Genomic DNA, 22562 nt, shown 5'->3' on the forward strand with positions numbered 1-22562 from the left:
GGAGTGGCGCTGGATTTAGATTAGAGCACGAGAGGAGCAGCGGTGGTTTAAGAGGAGAGGAGCGGCGCTGGTCTTGGAAGTATTTTTTTGTTTTGCGTATTTTGGGTCAAAGTTTGACCATGTACTGTATTTGACAAGCAAAATGCAAATGCATGCCACCAAAAATTGTATCATTTGGTTCATATCTAAATGTACTTTCAAATTATATTATTTTTGCAACGTATAACATATATTTTATTTGTGAAAATCATGGTCAATTATGACCCAGAATAAAAGGGAGACTAGTTAATGTGGGGTCGCTTTTTGAAATGAAGTGTAAATTGATTTTGATTTCGATCTAGTCACAGCGCGTCGGCCCTCTCATCCAATCCTAATCGCTGCCACACGCTCCTCTCCCTCTTCTCCATTGCAAAACCACCTCCTCTCCTCTCCATCATCTCCATTCCAAAACCACCGTCTTTCCTCTCCCTCTTCTCCATTGCAAAACCACCCCTCTCCTCTCCATCACCTCCATTCCAAAACCACCATCTCGTCTCTCCCTCTTCTCCATTGCAAGACCACCGTCTCTCCTCCCATCTTCCAAAGCTAGCATCGCACCACTCAGAAGGACATCTATGGAGAGGATGCAACAGCGAATCAGGCAGATCGCCGGTGGCAACCAGGCAAAGTTAGCCAGGTTGAAGGAGATCCTTACTTGGTTTGACAATGAGTGGGAGATTTCGAGGACGTTGAGGGCCATGTGGCAATGTATGTGAAAGAGCGATGCGGTGGGGATGAGGGCGGCGATGTACTCCTCAGCGGCAATCACGCTATAGTCCTTCAAGTTCATCGAGTATCTCCTCTGGGCAATGGAGAAGACAGATTCGCCTGAGGCAAAAGTCAGGCAGAGGTGGTTGGCTTACAGGTGGAAGGTCGAGCACCCAGAGGATAACGAATCGATCAAGTACGGTGTGCCGTCCGTGAGAGTGCAGAGCCAGCCGGAGCCACAGGAGTATTCGTTCTCCCACCGCAAGAGGAGACCGGATGGTGCGACATCGCATCCCCGCCATTCTCCATGGTTCCCTCGACGCTTTCCTCATTTCAACGGTGGCGGTAGGGTTTAAGGTAAGCTTCGCACTAACCTAATCTTCAATCTGCTCATGCTTACAATTAGTGTGACAGCTAATGAAAATCATGCTTACAATCAATCTCCGAGTACTATGCCAATCACCCTAAAATAGCTCTAGACCTTTGGGTCAAAGTTGTGACATTGTGTACAAATAAAGAAAAATAGATTGGTGCTTCTTTCAGAAAAGAGTACTCCCTAGAAAACTGCCAATATAAGCTACTAGTATTTGGTTAGAGGATTTGCTGCCAAGAAAGATCCGCCCACAGAGAGCACCACACATCCCACTGGTGGTGGTGGATGCTAATGCATGCATGGAGCATGGTTGGTGTTGGTAATTTTTACTTGGCACACCTCGCACTCTACATATATGCTAGTTCCATCCGTACATTTGTGCAGTTCCACCAAAATGCAGCTGAATCCTGTTAGCGCAGATAATGAAAAAGCATGATTCATTATAGTGGCACTAGTTGATGAAACATACACTAATAAATATAAGAAAATATTGTGATAGTATCATAGTATGCCATGCTGCAAGGGCGAGATGGGCCCTGCAATGCCTCATACGGTACTCCCCATACTGGAAATCGACCCAAGTCTCCCCGATACACCTTCTGCCAGTGATGAACATCAGTGTACAGCGGTAGTACAAGGAAGGGCCTTGAGACATTCCAATCTCTATTTTTGTGCAGATCAACTAAAATTAAGCACCCCAGTTTGCAGAAACGCTTAAACATTAACAATGGGACTAGTTGATGAAACATATACTAACAAAGACAAGCACTTTCTTTATCTACATTGGAAATGAAATGATAGAGAGGACACTTGCTCCATTTTAACTGTATTATTACTTCATTTCATCAGTGGCACTAGGGTCGAGCAAGTGGCAAACGAGGTGTACCGTGCATCGCAAGGATGGAGGTCGGGGGTGCTTAGACTGGGATGCTGAAGCTGGCTCTATATTTCCCCATGATGTTTCTGTGGTAGAATTTGGGTTGTAATCCAAACTTGGTCGAGCTGGTGTTGCGTCCCCCTACGTGCCTAGATTATGTGGCGAACTTGCCTCCTGCTAGTACTCATTCCATTCTAGTAGTAGTTGCAAAACTGCCCGTTTACACTGAGATGTTGTCGGATAATGGTTGTCTATGTTAGGGTTTCTTTAATGAAATCGGAGGAAACCCCCTCTTTCGATATATAAAAAAATCAGTGGCACTAGCGGTGCAAAAACATTGCCACAAATTAATAGTGCCACTAGATTAAGGTGCAAAATAATAACATTACTGCTTTATCATGGTAGTGCCAAAACAATAGCACAAGAGAAGACTCAACATGCAGGATCTTTGGCAAACGGTCAGACCAAAAAGGAACATACCTCGTGATGGGAACCATATCTGTAGTCAACACCATTCTAGAAGGGATGACACTAGTCACCAACATGGATGATTCAATTCATGGGGCCTTTTGTTGCAGTTCACCTAAAATGAAGCAATGTCCCATGAGCTAGCAGCTTCTTCACTTTTTTTAAGAAAAGGGCTCCAGCCCCGGTTCCATTTCCATCCGAAAACGATACCCACAGAGCTTATTCTTCAAGTGTGAAATGTATATCTCTGTTTGCACAAAAAAAGGTGGAAAGGAGGGTGACTAACAAGTGATGAAACATACATCAAATGAAAAGAAGCATGTTCCTTATCTGAATGGCAATCCTACGAGGACAGTAGAAATTTCTAAAGCAGCAGCATTCCTAGATATTAGTGTGGGCATTAGGATTAAGTATGACAAACGTTAAATACGCCATTACTTTAATGGTGGCATTGCTTCATTTTACCAGCAACATTAAATTAACATGTGCTACAGAGTTGGTATTTGCGCACGGGAGAGTAGGCGGACCAGGACAGTTGCATTCTAACGAAAAGAAGCAACTTATCTTAATGGGAAATTTAGCAGGACATGAAAAAAAGTTCCATTGATTCATATCACTGGAGGCATTACATTGAAAACAACATTGGTTTAACGTGTCCTTACTTTTAATAGTGTGACTGCTACATTTTACAAGTGGCATTACATAAGAGTGGCTCGGGGCAACAAATATCAGAACAGGATATCTGGGTTGGTGCCATTTTTGTTTGGTATAGCCACCTTATACTGTGTGAGGCTAGCAAATCTAGTGCTGGACTTACTCTGTTGACTTGTCCCCCAGTCCCCACTTTCTTTCCTTTTTTCAACCAATAGATTGGGTTTATATTGAGTTTGTATTGTGTTTCCCTTTATTTCCCTTAGACCAAGAGACCAGTTGGATAGCTAGTCTCTGCTACTTTTCACCCCCATTATTTCCTCTTTCGACCAAGTCCTAGATTCTGGTAACAGATCTTCCCCCACCGCCACCCCCTTTCTTCCTTGTTTGAACCAAGTAGTACTAGATTCGAGTGCATGGACTGGTTTTACCTCTTAACAGTAAAAATTGAGGTGGCTTCCGAATAGCCGATCGATCCTATCTACAAGGGGGGCTGGGAAATAGTAAAAGATACAAATGCAGCAACGTCAGGAGCTCGGCAAATAGAGCAAGGCCGGTTTCAAAGGAAGTTATACCTGAGGGTCGCCAGGATGTCGCTAGGTGCGCGGCGGGAGGCCTTATCTGCCCACACTATGGCAGCGAGGCAGAAGGGGTCAGAGGCCCTCCCTAGCCAGTGGTGCTTGGGACAGAACGGCAAGGCACGCTGATCGGGATGCGCCGGCAATGGGTAAGAGCCGTCCCCGAGGACGACCGCATGAAAGCTGCACCTTCTCACCTTCCCCGGCGGAGAGGATTCGGCTGGATCTGTGACCAGCGGTGAGCAGATAGAGTGCGGCCACCACTGTCGTGTTTAGATCTGGAGAGGACGAGACAGTGTGAAGAGAGCAACACTAACAAGAAAGCGCAGAGGCTCCTACCTATATAGTGGAGTACTAGTTTTCTTTTGTCTACCGGAGTCGGCTTGACCTCGTCAATGACTATCGAGAAGTCTTCATGCACGTGCCCCGGAGGCGCAGTTTTCGTCATTTTGATCTGAAGCACTGGATTATAACATATAACACGAAAAAATGCCACATGACAAGAAACCATAACCTCACTGCCCAAAGGAGACAACATGAATCCCGACGAACAAACTAGACGAGGATCAAAGCTCAAATCAAAGATAAACTCATAGAAAAGGGGTCCATTGATAGATGTCCTAATTAACATAGCCGGCTTGACCTAGATGGTAGTCGAGTAGTCTTCGTGCATGTGCCCCCAATGACCAGCGCCTTGGAGGAACTCAGTTGTCGCTATTTAACCCTCGCAGTGATCTGAAGCACATGACACCTAATATTGCGAGATGACAAGAAATCATTTTATATATTTCTCATCAGAACAATAGCCATGTACAACACAGCCTGCATGATATGTAGACGATAACCAATCCAGGCGTGTCTGCTGGAGTCTGGTCACATGCATGGACGAACTGATCTTTCGTGTCATGCAAGGATCGTCCAGGCACCAACGTCTATACAACACTTCTCTAGTACTATCGCTCGTCTCTCTCTTCTATTAGCTCACCCGACTTGCGGGGTCGGGGAATGTGCCTATGGTCGATTCTCGATGGCGGTCCCGCATGTGTGCGCAAATGCAATATGACGTACGTTCCATTCGGAGAGCAGCGTGCCAAACCGACCGACTGTTTGGGGTGCGACGCGAACGCGATGGGCGTGCTGTATACTCCGTACATGTGTACCATCATTTTCTTGAGGCTTTGCGCCATGGCGCAATCCATGGATACAAAATTAGTATACTGTACTTTTTAAAAGTCGAGGGCAGGGCTTTTCCCGCACGGTAGGCCGGGTAGTTCCGCCTAGTCGGTTCGACAGAGATGCGAGAAGATGAGGGAGTAGGCTGCTGTAAACGTAGGGCTGTGTGATTTGACAGCGGGTTACTGCTGGACAGGTGGGGCCCCGTGATTTGACTTGCCATTATCATTTTAACTACGGTACTACGACCGGCGTGAGTCTCCCGATTCCTGACCACCTCCATGGTATACAGGTGCCTCTCCCAATGCTCCACCATGTAGAGGCTGGCTCTTGCATGATAGCCCAGTCCTCCACTTTTTCCTTGCCTCCTTCCTCCACATATGAAAAAATGCCATGTAAGCGGGCTTATAGCCCACTTTTTTACTTGCTCGTACATGTGCTAAGCCTGCCACATAGGCATTAAGTTTGATGTGGCAAGTTAATTAGTAAGAAGAGAGAGACTAGTTTGGTGACCCCAGGAAGAAACGGTGCTAAGAGCGTGTACCTAGGTGAAAAGACAATTTTGAGTCTATAACTAATTAAATGAAGCAAACTTAGCAACAAAAAACTAAGCACCTATGCATTGGGGACTTGAGTTGCTAAGCCATTTAATGCCCTTAGCACCTCACCTAAGCACCATTTCATTGGAAAAGGTCACTCCTTGGAAAATGCAATAAATACTACGAAGAAAGAGATTGAGAGAAGTAAAAAATACTCTTATAGCCAACCTTATAGCTAACCTTGTTGTATAAGTGATGACTATGTATGACATGCCAACATCAGATAGGCTAACGCACCGTGTTAAATCTCCAAAGGCGTGACCGCGCGAGCGAAGCGACGGTAGTGGACTCGTGTTAGGCGCGACCATGATACAGGCTGCTGGCAGCCCTTGGATCTGAAATCGACCGGTCGCATGCTAAGTTGCTGAAAATTTGCAAAATAACCCTCCAGGATAGGATATTCACCCATAGGTTTAGAATCACACCATGCAATCGTTCGATCTTAGACCCAAGGGCTCTCGGAAGCCTGTATCATGGGAGAAAGGAAAGCTTCGTATCACCTATAATTTTCCCGACGCTTGACATGACATCGAAAGCCATTTAATTGGGAGTCGAGTAGACATGGCATCTATTTGGGTCCCGATAGTACTCTTCATGAATCCATTTATCCACCAGGCAAGCCACTACCCTGTCGTTCGCATGCCCCACTCAGCATTTTTACAATCGAAAAACCACTGGCAGTTTTCTCCTACTTGTCCCCGGACATCCTTTAACATTATGGCAGTTTGCTCCTAGTCGTCTCATCCTTTCACATTATGGCAGTTCCACTAATCCTAACCGTCCTCCCAAATCCATGGCATCCCAAATCTCCATGGTCGGTGGTGTGTACAAGGTTAGAACCATCACCGGCGATGAGTTCGACGTCATCTACACCCTTTCTTCCGCGATAGTGAAAGGATGCCTTGCTCGCTTCAGACTCATGTTTCGAAACTCAAAGGATGAGTGGGTCGCTAGGCTAGATGTTGAGTACACCACAGTCCTGGAAAGCGAGAAGAATCTAAAGGAGGCAGAGAAGAAGCCCGCCGTGATCCAGGTTTGCGTGCATGACTTATGCTTGGTCTACCACATATGTCGTGCCGACGTTGAGTGTGAGGAATTTAAGAACTTCCTCAAGGGTGGCCGAGTAAAATTTGTTACTATAGACTTTAGGAACGACAAGGATGTCTTGGGTCGGATAGGCCTTGTTGTAGCCAGCCCCTTCGACCTCCAGAAGAATGGGTCGGTGCCCTCCCGTGATCAGCCTTCAATGCTGACACTGGCAGGAGCCCATGGATCATCCTTCGTATGGGACACTGAAGAAACCTCCATTCAAGTTTCATCGTGCATGGCAGATGAATATACTAGATATAGACCACATCCACTATGCTACAATGGATGGCTACTTTTGTTTCAATATCTACAAGGGTTGGATGAAGAGCAAGCTAGAGCCAAGTGTGTGGTTCAAGCAAAGAAGTATCGGCCAAGAGGAAGAGGAACAAGGACGAAGTCGAGTACGTGTACAAGGAGTCCGAGTAAGGTGGCAGTGTCGTTGCTCATGGTGGTTCTAATGCAGTGTCTACCGGATTAGCTGCATAGTTTAATTTCAGGTGTGCTTAGTTTTATTTGAGGGGTGTGTTGTGCTGATCCCCCAGCAGAACTATGTTATGTTCCTTCTCGTTACTTTAACTCTTCAGTACATACATACTAGTATTTCTTACATTTCATCTTTTAGTTGGTATAGTACTACCACTCGTTTCTTCACATTATATACATACAATATATATTGCCAACATCATATAGCCAGCAGTTTAGTTGTCAGAGAATTTCAGGGTGCTTAGTTTTATTTGAGGGGTGTGTTCTGCTGGACACCATTATTGTGACTCAAATCTCTTTGGCCATGCTATAATTACATAAATACCGACGGACCAACATGCCACCTCTCCCTCTATCTCACTACAGTAAAATAAAGTGTGGGGCCTACTTGATCCCAACAGCGTTCTTATTTTCCTATAAAATTATTTGCTTGGTTACTCCTGACAAGCGGGGCCACACTTATCATTGTGAGAATCGACATTTTTTTTCATATAACATGGTCAACGGGGTTGACGTGAAAATAACAATGTCTAATGGCATTTTGAGCAAACATCTAACTTAACGATGGCATTTTTGAGATATCTAATTGCATTTTTGAGTAGGCATCTCACGGACCGATGGCATTTTTGAGGAGTTGTGACTTCTAATGGCAAAAATGAGTAGCGATACACAACGAGTGGCATAAATAATAAGAACCCAAGAATTAAATAGGTATGCTAATTTCTTTAATAGAATTTAGCACCCCATATAAGCACGTACTAGCTTTTTGAATAGTATTATATGCATAATTTGGCGACAAGCGCTCTCTGTATGTACCACCTTTTTTCTTTAATTTCATCTTGTTAGTTTTGCTCCATGGCGCAATCCATCGATAATACTACTGTACAAAAGTTTACATTTTTCTAAAAGGCTAGAGGGTGGGGCAGTCTAGCTTGGTCGGTTTCAAGAGAGGCGGGGGCCTTTGTGATTTGATGGATCATTACTGCTAGAAGGCGGGGCCTAGTGATTTGACTACTTGTATAAATGTGCCGACGTCCTGAGGAGGAGCAAAGAACCGTACGGTGTACTCAAGTTTTCTACTGGAGTAGTACGACGGAGGAGCACGAAACACGGCAGCCCGGTGCCATATGCCGATAAAATTGATCTAATTTGCTAGTCATCTCATTGTTAGCATTGTTCTCTATTCATGCCTCGCAGAGAACATGACACATGCGGCGAAACACCTGAAGCAAAAGAAGAAACACAGGAGCAAAAGAAGAAACACAGGAGCAAAAGAAGAAGGAAGATTATCACCCCCAAAAAAGAAGGAAGACACACACACAAGTATGGGGCGCTGCTCTCTACTACATGAAGGGTTGCTGGCCGCGGAGTCGTAACTGCTTCTTCTTCGCCTCCACGACCTCCATCTCCTTCCGCGTCTCCTCTGCCATCTTCTTCATTCTGTCCATGATGCGGGATTTCGTGACGCGAGCCTTCATCATCTGTTCCACAGCCGCATTACGTACCTTTACAGCAGCCGGGTGCTCGATGCGGAGCTTCGCCAATTCCTCCTTCTGTTCCATGACGAGGGCCTGCAGCATCTTCATCGAGGAACTACTATTCTCATGCAGCTTCTTCTAGCCGGCGTTCTCCTCCTTCAGCAGGTCGAGCTCGTGGTAGAGCTTCGCCTTGTCCTCCCGAAGTTGCAGGATTTCACCGGTCGCCTTCTTCTCCGAGGAAATGCTCTTATTCAGCAGCATCACCAAGCCGGCGGTCAACTCCCCCTACTCACTGAGCTCAGCGGGCATGTCGTCGAGGCTCTCCTTCAGCAGCTCCACCAAGCCATGGATGAACTCCTTCTGCTTATTGAGGTGCTTATTGAGCTGATCGGGCATGCCGGCATGTTCGCCTCCCTCGGCTAGGGCGCTCCTGGGAGCCATCGCCTGCTCGTGAGAGATCTTTCGAGGTCTCTGCATGGTGGCGAGCCCTCTTTTTTCGCAGCCTTGGTTGCTGCTCCCTTGTTACGAGTAGTTCTCGACCTAGAGCTCTGCACACCGGCCATGGCAAGGACGAACGAAGAAGAAGGACTTATGAGGAGGAAGGTAGAGTAATTTTCGGTTAGGTAGCTCCCCTTTTTATAACCAAAGTACTAGCACTAGTACTAAAACCTGCATAGTGGGAACACATTCAGGTTTGGTATGTACTAGTTAGTGTGAGAAGGCTTGCACTTAATTGTAGCACTAGTACTTTGGAATGTGATGTGAACACGGTAAAGATTAATTGATGGTTTTGGTTTCGAGGCTCGAAATGGCTCCCGATGAGTTTAGTGGAACATGTATTTCAAGTACTCCCTCCATCTCAGTTTACAAGGCTTGCACATGTATCTAGGTCGTCAATGTAACTTATATAAAATAAATTGTTTAACATAAAAAATACTCTGAATATTTGAAGTTTGTAATGATTTTTTGTTATGTATGCCTCTTATTAAGTTGGTCAAATTAATGACCTAGGTACACATGCAAGACTTGTACACTGGGATAGAGGGAGTACTACACTACTCAAATGCGGTCACACAAGTCGGTGATGTAACTGGTCGTACATGTCGGGCCAAGCCAATGTGTGTCCCTTCGGTGAGACGCGGGTCTGACCGATAGTCTGTTTGTGCGACCGACCATAAAGTATTACATGATGGAGACTTTTGGTTGTGTCTTCGGTTGATTGTCACGACCAAGCATTCTAAAACTAGTGATAAATCAATTACCATATTTTTCCAAACGACCAAGTATTTTCACAGGAATACAATACATATATATGGAGTGATTGTCAAGGTTGCAAACCGACATGGCATTGCAAGTTCACTGCAGCAGCAACCGACTAGGTCACTACATCGTTGCGAGGAAGGAGGGAAGATCACCTCGCCTACGATGCATGCCCAGCGGCGCTGCCGCAACTGGTCCCGGGATTTGGCTTCTTCTATCGCCCATTTGAATAGTTGTACTAGCTGCTCATGCCATTGCGCGGGCATTTGCGTTCTTTCCTCCGTAGTCGACTCCGTGAATATGATCTTTGCCATTAGCCCTAGCTCGAAATCACCGCGACGCTGCCAGATGCTGACATCCCTCAGCATCTCTCCCCTGAGATCGACTTGCGCCTCCGCCTTGTGCTGCGCCAGGCACAGCTCCTTGGAACTTCTCTCTAATCGATGTGACGCTTCCTAGATCCGATTTGCCCTTGCTTCCCACCCCCTGAAATGTAGCCCTGGCATGTCCTCTGACACCAACAATATGTGATTCTAGAGCAATGGATCCCCTCTAAAACACATGTGGGTTTCGCTCAAAGGCGGCAGTACTGCGGGCCTCAGCGAGAGGGAGGCTCGCGGGATCCAGCGATCTATGGGATTATCCATGGCGGGATCTAGTGGGCGAGGCGGGGAGGCGATCCTAGGCGCTGGGAGAGGCCTACGAGGGTAAGATAAAGATAGTAACTACTCCACTCCTTCCATATTTGAATACAAAGCCCACCAACAGTAGCCCTGGCAAAAATTGATCATGCTGCCTGCGTCCTAGTTTATTGGCCCCCTTTTTTGTGCCACTTTTTATGACATGCATAAATATTAAGTTACTTAAAAATATTGTCAAAATTGGCACAAAATACAAAGGAGACCAATGGAAGTAGCAACCCATGATTTAACAACTCACATGCACGCAGTGGAGTAGTAATGTCTTTCTTCCTCCCTCATGTCCACTCAATTTCCATGCGCTGTATTAATTGACCATCAATGAAGTGAAGGACTTTACATGCGTCAAATTATCACATGGGGTGGATATTCATACAAAAATGCGTACCCCTGTGTACCCACGTGTGCGTGGGAGGGAATGAGTGTGTGCTTGGACGTCACTGTGATCCAGCAGCACGTCACTGTGATCAATCCACACAAGGAGGTCACGACAACGCCTCCACATGTGCCACGTGGATTCATGAACCATAAGAGAGACACTGTGTAGCGTGCCATTGAATTCTAATTTACGTGATTTGCACATACTTGAAGTACTAGTAAGGTACACGTGCATTGCACACATCAGATTTGGGCAACCAAATTATGAATAAATACCACACTATAGCATGTATGCTTTGAGTCATATATGCCTGATGTAGATGTTCGTTTAATTCTTATAGTTCATATCATTCAAAATCAATTAGTTTTTATAGAAAATCTAGGGCCTCTTTGATTCGTAGGATTTCCAAAACACGGGAATAGGAAAACATGGGATTAGAGTGGAATGTCGTCTTGAATCCTACAAGATTGTACGGGTGTTTGATTGTGCATAGAAAAAACGCAGGATTCTTTCAAAGAGGTTTGAGTGGATGGGATGTTTCCTATGAAATCTAGTGCAAATGAATCCTATGGGAAAAATCCCATGGTTTACAATCCTTCGAATCAAACAACCAAGAAAGGAAAAATTCCTAAGGATTAGGATCCTCCAAAATTCTTTTGAGAATCCTTTGAATCAAAGAAGCCCTTAATCTATTTTATGATTCATGGAATTGTGCGTTCTAAAGCATAAAGTAAAAACAAAGAATGGCAATTCAACTAAAAAAAATATTGGGCAGTTATGATAAGGAAGATTCTAGAACAAAGGAGAAGCACTTGTGTTTTGAGGTTTGTGGATTATGCCTAAGTTCAACCATGGAGTCTGTTAGATTGTACATGTGGCAAAATCCGGTGGGGGCTAGAAGATGGTGCGAGGGGCCAAGTGGAGGGATAGTATGAAGGAGTGCACAAGTGCAAGGTCGATATTTAAAGAGAGGGGGGAGAACATGCGCTGTTGCGTGCAGTGGCAGAGCCATGAAAAATAAATGAGCTAGGGGGCCAAGCATTGCTAATCCTTTATGAGGAGGGCCAATTCATCAACTTAAACCATTTTACCAGCAATTTTCTAATGATCACATTCATATTAGCCTCTATATATAGTGATGTTAGGGGGGGCACGGCCCTTGCTGCCCTCTGTCTTCGCCACTTTGCACGCGTCTGAGAGATGAAGCGGAAGGCATGGATGATGAGTGGGGGATGTTGGATATATAATTAATGTGGGTGTATTAGCTATGTAATCCTATATAGAGAGGTATAGATTGATCGATGTGGACGTGGGAAAGAGGGTGAGACCTCACTAGATATATAGATAGATCAGTTTGCGTGGAAAACTGTGAAAGACCTAGCTATATATACACACACATAGAGGAACATCGATCGTTGCACATGCACGTCAGAGATAAAGAATGCCCGATATGATGGAGAGGGGGTGCATGCATGGGAGACCGACCTGAAGAAAAAGATTGCATGTGTGCGATGGATATTGCTGACTAGTAGTGTGTGTGCATGCATGCACGAGAGAAAGTTAGTGGTACAACTATAAAGAGAAGACGAACGTGTGGGTGTAACAGACTAGGTGAGGTCATAATCAATATAAAGTTGAATTCAAATATTTGAATAAGAGATCATGATGTTTGAAACCCATGCATGCATGAATATAACTGAGATATGCACGGTGTGGTTTGGAAACGAGCATGTTGTACTGTATACACATTGAACAAGGTCAGACTGATTTGAATTTGAGATACTGATGGCAAACATCTTTTGGCCAAATTGCATCCGTGCATGAACACACTATTCTAATTGGAGATGATGGGTGGCTTTCGCATCATATTTCTATATCTATACCCCTATATATTATATTTTATATTTTTATAGTCTGCGGATAACTTTAATTGACTTTGAAACATGGTCGTTGGATGAAGCCAATCTGATGGTGCAGAGATGGCAAATTTGAGCACTACTGGTCGTTGGATATCATCTAGTTTCCACCAGATTTTGCCACATGTACAATCTAGAAGACTCCATGGTTGAACTTAAGCATAATGCACAAACCTCAAAACACAAGCACGTCTTCTTTGTTCTAGAATCTTCCGTATCATAATTTCCCAAATGTGTTTTCTACATGATTTTCCATTATTTGTTTTTACTTTATGCTTTACAATGCACAATTCCATGAATCTTAAAATAGATTAGCTTTCTTATAAAAACTAGATGATTTTGAATGAAATGAACAATAAGAATTAAACGAACATCTACATAATGCATATATGACTCAAAGCTTACATGCTATAATGTGGTATTTATTCATAATTTGGTTGACAAATCTCATGTGTGCAATGCACGTGTACCTTACTAGTCTAAATGGTGTTTGTGTGTGTGTTGTGCGTGTTAAACACATTGTACGTAGTATCATACATGGTTTAGATTTCGAACATCTAGCTAGAGCATACATGTACTATGATTTGAATTCAACATAAAATGGATACATGTATTTGAATTTGAGATCGTATGTACATGTAGTTCGCATTTATTTAGGAATTTACTTCTCCTATATTCATCTCATGTGTTGTGAAGATAATATTTAGATGGTTGTATAACTAACCCGAGTACAACCCCATTCAAACAGGGAAAATGTACTTAAATTTAGTCCATATGCTAGACAACACACATTGTTTTTTTATTGTTGAGGGAAGTGCAAATTGTTTTGGTACTGTACATGTTATGTTTGTTGTCCCAATTTTTTTATTTTTTTGTTGTATTTGAATGCATTTCTAGTAATATAGTAAAACGGGACATGGGTCTCTCTAGTGATCAGGTGCGAATTGTCTTTTTTTGGTACACATTGAGCTTGTTCTCCCGAAATTTCAAGCCATGCCTTGTTATGCCAAAATTTTAAGCTAGCATCTCTATCTATCGTGCTGCGAAACTCGCGCTTCTTCAACACGCGCCTTGTTACCCTGAAATATTTAAGATATATCTTTGTCTCGTTGAGCTCCGAAAACTCCCTCCATCTCAACCTGCGCCTTGCTATCCCAAAATTACAACGCGCGCGAAAACTCCCACCTCCTGTGAAATCCCGACACACGAAATGCCCGTGATACCCCTGAACCGAAAGAACCGCCTTGCACAAATCAGTGGGGGTACTTTCATAACTTACCCCACATTTCGGACAAGCACGTCCCTAAGCCAAGGTTCCCCACTCCCATCCCATTAGCCCACCCATTCGAAAACCGAGGCCGCGAAAACCCGTGAAACCTCACACCCTCCTCCGTCTGCCACCCAGCCGGAGCCTCTTCCCCGACGACGTCGTCCACAACAACACCTCGACGTCCCTCATCCACCGTAACTGATGAGGATCCGTCGTCGATCTCATCGTCCCACCGGTTTAGCCACCCCGTCCTCCACCTCCAAGGAGCTGCCGCAACGTTCCCCTCATCTTTCGTGCCACCTCCATTCCCACACCGCCATCTTCACCTGCACCATCGAAAGAGCAGCATCATCACCATTTCCTCAGATGAAGCTAAGGCCTAATCGGCAGCACCAAAGAGGTTGTACACTAATTGCCGCATTTTCTTCTTGATTCGATCTCATGGTGCTGCCGGCGCTCGGTCCCGAGCCGACATGGTGCGGCTCCGTCCAAGGCGGCGTCGCAGGCCACTTCCTCCACGCGTCACTCCCTCGATGGCGATGTCCACATCAGTAGGAGCTGCTGCTGCTTTAGCTCTTGCTCGCGCTGCTGCTCTGCTCTTGCTCTCAGTCCCCTGCTTGGTCTTCTCTTTCTATTGCTCTTGCTCATGCTACTACTCTTTCTCTTGCTCTTGCTTGCGATGCTACTCTAATTTGGCTACACTTCAGTCGACTGAATTGACTTTTGGGTCTGTCGATTTTCAAGGGGTGGGGGGGCTCATCGGAGTTAAGGAAGAACCAGCCGCAACGGGGAGGGGGGCTCGCCGGAGAGGTGCCAAACTATCTATCTAAGGGTTTAGGGTGGGGCGGTGGTCGCTGGCGGTGGTGGGGCAGTGGCGTGGGGATTGCCAAATAAAAAGATCGGCACGGGGGGCTAGAGGGATGGCCGGGACGGTGGCGGACCGGCGGTCGGGAGTGGTTTCGGGGCGGGCGAGGTGGCGCACCGCCGGCCGCGAGCGGCGGGGGTGGCGGTTTGGCCGGTGGTGTCAGTTGACTGATGCTCCTACACGACGAGCTGCCCTGGCTCTCGCACGCGCTACTGCTTCTGCTTTTCTACTACTGGTGCGTTCAGTTTCGACAGTAAAATTCAGTTTCGATAGAAAATTCAGTTTCAACAGTTAAGTTCGATTTCGACGGTTAAATTCAGTTTCGACAGTTAAGTTCAGAGATGATCGGCTGATGTATTTTACATCTAGCACTTTATGGTTATGTATTTTATGTCATCTATTGGAGATGCTATTACAATTCCACTCAGGTTAACGTTGTCTCTCTTATCCTGCTTCAGCCTCGGCATCGTACAACTCACCAGAGTTGCTCCAACGACGAAACCCTCCATCACAGCGGAGCAGTACCCCGGGCTCCATCTCTAGACACCTAAGATCTTCTTCCCCTCCTCCAACAGCCAAGTCAGCCGGAGCATCCTCACCAACCAACCCAATCACGCTGAGATCGACATGGCTTTGCCAAAGAGGTTGTACACTTGTTGCATCTCTTTTTTACTCTACATGTTATATATATTGTCCACTGAGCACCCGTAGTAACGTGAAATACGCTTATTTTATCCTACTATATGACAAGCTATGAGGTACCACACAAATTAGCCATCCGTGATGGACTCTCTTGAATGCCATCACTATTTACTGTACGTTTGAGCTATGCACTTGTTGATGGGCTGGGGAGTTGAGCTAGTAGGGCAGTGGCCTAGGTCCAAAGTAGTAGAAGTAGCAGAAAAACATTTTTTGAGTGTAGGCTTTTCCTTGCTCAAGCCTGCCTACTAGAATCGCCAGTGCTTGAAAGGAAAAGTGAAGGAAAAACATAGGAATTGGAAAGTTTCCTATGGTACTACTATTCATGCATTTGGTTCAAAGGAATGGAGTAAAGGAAAACTGTAGGATTTGTTCCTTTAGTGTCTCCTTGAAAGAAAAACCATAGGAATTTTAATATCCACTTGTCCTCCTTTTCAAATTCCTATTCATGAAGCACAAGACTTAATCTCACCACGCTTCATTGCATCATGTGATCTTCCAATTCTTGTGAACCAAACACCCAGATTGGCAGAAATCCTGTGTTTTTAAATTCTTTGTTTTGCACGTGCATTCCTATCCTATTCCTGTCTATTTCCTATCCTTGCATTGTTAGAATCCTCAAACTCAAACAAGCCCTTACACAATTACTTCTGTTACAAATACGTGTCAAAGAAAACCTTGTGTGGTTTGTCCTGCTCCTGCTGCGCTGTGTTCCACACCAGCTCAGCTGCTCTAACGACGGAAGGGTTCGCCACAGCAGGGATCTCCTCTCCAGACTGTCTTTTGCTGCCTCGGATCTTCTTCCCCGCCGCCGGCAGCCACTACAACTTCCTTACCATCATCAACTGAGCAGATGACCTTGAGGACTACACGGGTCCGCAAGAGAGGTCGCACTCTTCCGTGTCTGCTTACGTTATGCATCGCTTAATATGATGACATGCTATTTTATCATCGTGTTGACCTATTAGACTCCGAGTCAGGTCCAAACTAATGCTGAAACTTGAGTTTTTGAATGGTTGTGGGGTACATATTGGGGCAGCAATCAGTACTATATGTCTACTATCTGGTTAATCTCACGTGTCTACTATGAGTTTCATGTTGGGTGCAAACAACCATTAAAGGAGCCATTATCTGTATTTTTTAACTAAAGCTATTATCTGCCTGCTATCATTGGTTTTGGGTTTATCCATAGTTTTCTACCATCACTCTAGATTTGTGCATGCACTCCTTACATAATCTCACTATGTTTTATTCCTATGCATGTAAGTTATTGTACACAATGGAACTGAACATGTAGAGCAAAAGATACGAGCCTTGCATGGCAATAAAATTTCATGCAGACGTCGCTCCATGGTGGGCGCAAATGAAGCCCCCTCCACCCATTTCGGATTATAATCAAGAGGAAGATAACTGTTCTGAGTGGGATTCAGAAGGACAAGACCACTCCTATTTACCCCCTAAGGTCTTTGCTCTAACTTGGCATGCTAATGTTGGTAATATCATGCATATGGTGCCCTGCATTGCTTACTTTATACATCAAATATGGCATCTTCTTAGTTTACACATGCTTCGTGTGAATGCCATATGTTTAGTTTCTTTATCGTGTATGTGAATCATGCAATGCCATCTTGTTTAGCCAGGCATCATATATGTGGATTTTGCAATGCCACCCTCGTTAGCCACTCATCTTATATGAGAATTATATCATGCCATCATTTTTTTTATTACGTGTTAAATATGTCAACAATTTTAGTACATTCAATTACTCTTCCTGTCCATCAGCCATTCAGCATGGTCATGGAAAAATCTGGATTGGAAACAAGGTCTTCAGAGCAGACAATGCTATATAACGAAGCGCATGTCTTGCTGGTTATAGATAGCTCCTCAGAGGAGGATTCCGAGACAGATGACCAGTCCTATCCCCCCCTCCGAGGTGCATGCTCTAACTTGGCAGGGTTATGTTGCTCATATCATGTGTATGGTACCTTGCATTGCTATGTCATTTTCTTAGTTTAGACATGCTTTGTGTGAATGTCACCTGTTTAGTGTCTAATTACCATATATGTGAAATATGTAATGCCATCATGGTGCAAGACATCATATATGTGAATTATACAATGCAATCTTGTTGCGAGGCATTATATATGTGAATTATGCAATGCCATGCTGTTTAGCCAAGCGTCATATATGTGAATTATATCATGACTTCCTTTTTTTGTATTTCTCGTTGCATTTGTCGACAATGTTTGTATATTCAACTGATCTTCCTGTACATCAGCCATTTGAATTGGCGATGGAGAAATCTAGAGTGAAAACAAGGTCTTCAGAGCAGACAATGCTACCTGCTGAAGAAGATATCTTGTTGGTTACAGATAGCTCTTCAGAGGAGGATTCAGAGGCAGATGACCAGTCCTATTATCCCCCTGATGTGTATGCTCAAACTTGGTAGGGTTATATTACTCATATCATGCATATGTTGTATTGCAATGCTTAGTTTTTACATCATATACACAATATTGAATGCCATCTCCTTAGTTGACACGTCATATATGAGATTGCCCTCTACTCACTTGCTTATTATATAAATCATATATTTGAATTATATCATGCCATGATGTTTACACAAAAAGCATGTATCTGAATTATGGCATGCCAACCCATTTTCTAAAGACATAATATAGTTATCTCATCTTATCCTATTTACATTGTCATCATATTTTGAATTATGTCATTCTATTTGTGAATTATATCAAGCCATCATGTTTCCGTTGACGGCATGTTTGTGATTTATGTCTTGCCAACCACTTTAATAGACACATCATATAGTTATATCATGTCATCCTGTTTAGATAGTGATCATATTTAGAAGTATGTCATTATACCCTGTTTAGTTAGCCATCATACATGTGAAATTGTGTCATGCTATCCTGTTTAATTAGCCATCATATATGTGAAATTATGTCCTGCTATTATGTTTGGTTAGACAACATAAATGTGAATTATTTCATGCCCTGTTTTCTTCCCTACTATCCATTGCACCTGTCTATCTTACAATATCTGTACATTCAATTACTTTTCTTGTTTATCAGCCATTTCAATTGGAGGGGGTGATGGCAGTATCTGTGGGAGTAAAAACACGGTCTTCAGAAAATATCGTGCTACCTGTCGATGCAGATAGAACCACAGTTGTACTTGCCCAAGAACCAACCCCACCACACATAACCCAGACTAACGCAGACCCAGTTGGATAGAGAACCAGCTACACCCCTTCTAACCCCAACCCCAGCAGATAGTAACCCAGTTCTAGTTGACACAACACCGTCTCCACTACAGAGGACCCAAACACGAGCAGTAAGTAAGGCAACTGTAGTGGCCAAAGCACGAGGACCACCACTCCGAACCCTAAGTCAATGCTTAAAGCAGAAGAAGAATTGTTCTCAGGTCAGGTTCCATAGCTATGGTTCATACTACTTTGCTCTTGCATCATTGTATTTACTCATACCAACTAATTTCAAATTTGAAGTATGCAATTGAAACTCCAATGGCGCAACAGGTATGTTTTAAACCTATTTCTTTAACGTGTTTACTGTTGTAACTTGCTCTATGTTGATTTCAGTTTCAATTGAATAAACATTTATGTTCTCATGCCATGCACATTACAACTGTTGTTATTGTTGTGTAGTTTCCCACACTTATATTCTCTCTATGCTGCTTTGTCTTAAATAGATATGATTCGAACTGTCTCTATCTTGATTTGGCAACATAAACGAGAATGATATAGACCATACAGTGACCATACTACATAGATATATGTTTGTTTCATGTTGTTATCCTGTCCACCTCACTACTGAACTGGTTTACCAAAATGAGTTTCATATACAACATGGTAAACATGTGATGTGTTTGTTTCTCTTTTAGAACACGGATAAAATATTGGAGAAGAGTACCCCATTATGCAATGGTAAAGGAAGTAATGCAGATAAGGTTCAAGATAGTGAGACATCCTTGTTGGTCTCGAAGAAAGTTGATAAAAACTATATTGAAGACACTGAGATAACCCTAAAGTCCTGTCTTGATGTAGTGTTCGAGTTACTGGCTACTACTGCTGGAACCAGCTCTTCGAACTCGCTGCCTGAATCAGTTTGGTTTCTTGAGTCTCAACTTCAAGTTGAAAGGCATCGATCAGATGTTATGCGATAGGAAGCCGAAGGACTGAGGAAGTCCCCGCAGAATTCAGATGCATACTTTCTGGTGCAACAGCAAGTGCTGGAGGATTTAAGCGCCAAACAAGAGAAAGTTATCTTGCTAAGCATCTTGCCAGCATTATGGGTACCCAGGATATTGTTTCTTGAGCTCTTCTGAAGTGGTTTCAGTTCTGGACTTGTTTTGCTGCGGCGTTTATTTGCACTGGTCACCAACATTGACAACCAGTGTATATGATATGCTGTTTTGTTCCCTATATTTGCACTGGTGGCGAACTTTGATGCCCAGTGGATATAATATGCGTAATAGTAGTGATAGCCTAGCATAAGTTGCTTGCTTATTTATTTCCTTGTTGTCTTGTTTATATCTTTGGTTGTAGTCAGTGTAGTTCTTTTTCCGCGGTTTTCTAGTGGCAGCAATAACCTATTTTTTAAAACTAGGCCACAATAACCATGGGCTACGTATTTACTGTAGTTACCATGGGCCTCCTACGGCCATAGAAACAATGGGCCTTCTAAGGGTCATAGCATCAATGGGCTTCTACTTGTCGTAGCATCAATGAGCCTTCTACGGGCCGTATGATCAATAGGACAAACATGGGCCAATAACAGACCGCATTTTGCATCATAAATGGGCTAGATTTGGAATAATTCGTTCATGGACCGACAACAATGGGCCATCGTTAATCAACTGTATTTGATGACGCTACAAAAATGGCCCAACGGATTAACGGGCCGCAAACTGGCCGATTGTAACCACGGGCTGAATTTGGCCCACAAGTAGAAGGCCAGTAATGGGCTGTAAGTAACCGAATGCTGGAAATGAGCCCAAAAATAAATGGGCACTAAGAAGGCCGAAAGATAACACGGGTTGGAAATGGCCCAATGGAATAATGGGCCGTTGATGGGAATAAAGCAGTACACTGTTCATTGCAGGCCAGATTCACAACGGGGCGTTAATGGGCTAAGAGTTACAAATGGCCTCGTATGGGCCGAAAGACATCATGGGCCATACATGGGCCGAAAGTTACAACGGGCTGGAATCATATTGGACGGCCCAGATGAAGCTACTGGGCTTAATTCCGATCGGCCGTAACGGGCCGTGAGTTAGCGGGCCGTAAATGGGATATATACGAACAAGCCGTTAACAGGCTTTTTGTGGGCCGGCCCATTACCTTTGACCAAGTCAAACGGGCCGGCCTTTTCACTGGAATGGTCCTCTGTTGGGTCATGCCACGTGTCGGCGTATCATAGGCGCCTCCTGTCCAATGAATGGATGACATCTGTCCCAGCGGTGAGCCAACACGTGTTTCCTCCAGCCAATGAGAATTTTACACGTGGAAAATCCTCATTGGTCCGGGCTATTAGCGGGTTATCGGATCCAAAACCGGACCCGATAGCTTAACGGCGACCCGTTACGGTGGATGCCACGTGTCGGTCACCCTTGACGAAAGCACTTCCATGACGCGCCATTTATCATCATGGAAGTGGACACTTCCGTGATGATAATTTTGGTAATGTCATGGAACACTTCTAAGATAGCATAGGTATGACTATCTTGATTTTGACATAAAATTGTCATGGATGTACATGCATGACGGAAAACGTGACCTACTGTGAAAAACACGTATCATCACAGAAGTGTATTTTTTGTAGTGCTATGAGAAAGGATGTGCCTTATTTACGCATCAGTATTGGTAGAGAACGGTATGGGTGAGAAGATGCAGACTGTCAATGCAACAAACCCTGGGTCTGTTGACCAACTATGCACAAGCACAAGATCAAAATTGAAGCACAAGCTTAAGCCAGAGAGCAAAGGACCAAGAGATTTGAAGAACCAACATGCAGCTCAAAAGGATCAAGATTGAACCTGAGAAGCAAGATATCGGCAAGAGAAGGGCCTCCCTTGCCGGGCAGACTCGCCCGGCAAGGGGCAAGACCGCCACCAGAAGCAAGCAACCAAGGCTCGCTAGCAAGGTTTGCCGGGGCTCGCGGAGGCAGAACCACCCCACCAACCACTCAAATACGACACACGTTGTCAATCAATGTGGTGTCAAGCCGCAAGGTGATTATGTGGCAGCCATTCACCACATGGCGGCCATTTCCTACAGAGAAGCCTACAAGTGACACCCGTCCTGCGACTTGTCTAGAGAGCAGGTGCGGAGCTGGCAAGATAAGCCCGGCAGGCCTTGTCGGGCGCCCAGTGATGTGACACTAAGCGGCACATTTAATGCACCCTGTCAGCCCGTAGAGTTAGGTATGGTAGCACTATTTGCTATCATATCAGTGGTTAATGACCACTTTGCCACTGTGGTGACACCTTTAATCTGTAAAAGGAGGCCCATGGCACTCGTAGGAGGGGTTAGAAGGTTGGAAAGTTGACAACCCCGAGCCACCACATACGCGTAGTTTCCACATGCAAACCTTGCCAGGAAAGTGTACTACGCACCACCACATCCATTCTTCCATCAATCCACTAAAGCAGGAGTAGGGTCTTATGCCTCACGGCGGCCCGAACCTGGGTAAATTGATTATGTGCTCTCTACCACGCGGTCGTACGCTGGTCTGATCTTTGTGCGATGCATCGTCCCCCTGCCGAACCAACAAGGGGCCACCCGGTCCCATAGGTGGCCGCGGAAATCCCACGACATCTTTGGCGCGCCAGGTAGGGGGAGCACTTGCGCGAACCTGAAAGCTACATCGCGCATCATCTTCATCGACATTTTCACCCTCGACGGCGCCATCGACCATGGCACC

This window comes from Triticum urartu, chromosome 3, assembly GCF_003073215.2.
Source record: "Triticum urartu cultivar G1812 chromosome 3, Tu2.1, whole genome shotgun sequence".
NCBI classification, from domain to species: Eukaryota; Viridiplantae; Streptophyta; class Magnoliopsida; order Poales; family Poaceae; genus Triticum; species Triticum urartu.